General features: G+C 38.0%; 1 long non-coding RNA gene across 1 annotated transcript in view; it reads right to left on the reverse strand.

Moving 5' to 3' along the window:
• Positions 1 to 1,999, reverse strand: part of LOC114008623 (uncharacterized) — a 33,084-nt gene extending 31,085 nt beyond the window's left edge. Inside the window, exon 1 of the long non-coding RNA XR_003550135.1 lies at positions 1,897 to 1,999. This is a non-coding gene — a long non-coding RNA (uncharacterized LOC114008623). The remainder of the gene's footprint in view (positions 1 to 1,896) is intronic.
• Between the last annotated feature and the right edge of the window lie 387 nt (positions 2,000 to 2,386).

Below are 2,386 nucleotides of genomic sequence, written 5' to 3' on the forward strand. Positions count from 1 at the left end.
TAGGGAAAGTTACTTAAACGCTCTTACCTTCAGTTTCTTTAAGTATAAAATAAAAACAAATAGTGAGATGCTCTGTGTAAAATACAAGGCAATCTCTAATACATAGCTTGCACTCCAACAAAGGCACCCTTTACCAAGGTCTGCTAAGAAACAATGTGGAGCAAGGTTGTGGGTTTGAATCTATAACACTTCACACAGATAAGGGGAAGGGTTTCTAGCAGCTCTGGGGAAAGGGCCTCCTGTCACATAGAAAAATCATTGTCATGGCTTTTCTTTTCTTGGTGCTTTTGCATGGTTGACCTGAGTAGAAAAGAAAATATTTAATAATTTTGGAAGCACTATAAATGATCAAAAATGAGATATGCTTTTATTTTTAAAAAATATGTGTGAATATATTTAAAAAAAATTCTAAACAAAAAGGTTTTATTGTATAGATCTTTCTTTATAATAGCAAATAAAACAGAGCCAAAAATCAAAACAAACAGAAAAACCCCTGAGAAAAAACAAAACAAAACAAAACCCCCACATCTCAGAAAAAAGGAAGAATCTTGTTTATTTTTTAAAATGATCACGTGCATGACCTATAAATTGTGCTTATTAATAATAATCATTCCTTATGTTCATCCACTTTTTAGTTTACAAAGCACTTTTGCATGCAAAGTAGTGCTCAATAGTGCTTGCTGAACTGTTAAATAGAGGAACCAGGGCAGGAATATAAAAACATCAGATTCAAAATAGAGACATGACCAAATGAAGATGTTTTCCCTTGGCTGGGGATTGAGGTAGAACATTTATATATCGATTCTTCTAGGCCAGTTGCTCAGGTTTTCCCCAGGAGAGGCCATGCCTCTCTGGACATTTCATATTGTTTGTAAACATAATACAATTAATCTACCAATCTGCAACCTCTCAACCCTCCTGAGCCATGTGTAGAGACAAAGCTGTTGAGAAATTTTCAGAAAACTGCTATGGCTCAATGCATATTTTATTGACTTCTGGAACATGGCCAGAATTCCTGTATTCCTGATCTGGCCATAGACAAGTCTGGGAACTCAGCTGAATGATACAACAACTAGTTTCATTTACTCACTATGGGGTTTCATTCGCCTCTTGTAAGCTCTTACGGTTTATTCTGTTTGCATTTCTTTTCTCTGCAAAGCTTATACGTCATTCAAGATCTTTTTCTCACAAAATCCTCTGGTGTTCATTGACTGAAACTGTCAAGTGTGTATTGTTATTGTGACGCATAGTTTCACAGTTGGATGTGTGACTTGTTAGAAGTCTTTTAACGTTAGATTTCTCCAAACGCATTTCCAAATTTCGTGGATTTCATTGAAATGCTAAGGCAAAGCCCATTGCAAATAATCCATTTTCTTGTGGTTCAAATGGCTATTGACTCTGGTTGTTGATCATTAGTAAATGTGCTTAGCAGTATTTTTCAGAATGATCTTGATATCTCCAGAGGAGGGCCTACCACTGAGACTAACAACCCTCAGTGGTTAGCCTTATAACCTCATTTGACCATTATAGTTGAATTGGTACATGATTAAGTGGAACGAATAGGAAGAATATTCAACTAGGCACCTGGATAACTGAATGCTACTTATACCCTTTCCACTCCAGAACTGAGCGTGCTCTGGCAAATCAGTTAACCTCTCTGGGATTTGACTACTGCATCTCAACACTAAATAGGAAAATTCTAGATAAATGTACATATGTTTAACATTGTTATTTCTAATGTCATATATTCTAGGTGTATTTGTTTTTAGCAATTTATAATAGACCTGTAACGATTTCTACACCACTGCAATAGAAACCAATGGAAAAACAGAGAAGAATGGTAGGTTATAGAGCATGAGTTTATATTCCAGAGTAAATATTCTTATTATCACCTACTTGATTCGTTGTGGAAAAACCAGAAGTTGGAAGTGAAACAGCACTAAGAGAAATAAGAGAACTTCAAAACCTTCATTACATTGGCAGGAACAGAGGAGACAGGGCTCTAATCTTCAGCCCCATCCACTGGGTTTACATTCTTTTTATAGGGCCAGTTGACAAGGGAGGCTGGGGTAGGCTCAACTGAGCAAACTTTGGGTAAGAGCTGGTTGCTATGCAGAAGCAAGGCATAAGGAGCTGCTTGGTTAGATAAGGGAAGGGTTTCTAGCAACTCTGGGGAAAGGGCCTCCTGTCCAGGGCTGGGAAGTGCCTCCTGTTTGGGACTGATAGCTGCAAGGCTGGTGGCTGCCCAGAAAGTGGTGTTTACTTTTTCGACCTTATTCCCCCCTCTTGAGCTTCCTCAACTTACTTGTTTAGGAGGATCAATTAACAGGCAGGCGATAAATAAGTACAGCTCCTGGCAGAGGACACAAGCATCTGATTGAGGCAA

This window comes from Tupaia chinensis, unplaced genomic scaffold (assembly GCF_000334495.1).
Source record: "Tupaia chinensis unplaced genomic scaffold, TupChi_1.0 Scaffold000045_1, whole genome shotgun sequence".
Lineage (NCBI taxonomy): Eukaryota > Metazoa > Chordata > Mammalia > Scandentia > Tupaiidae > Tupaia > Tupaia belangeri.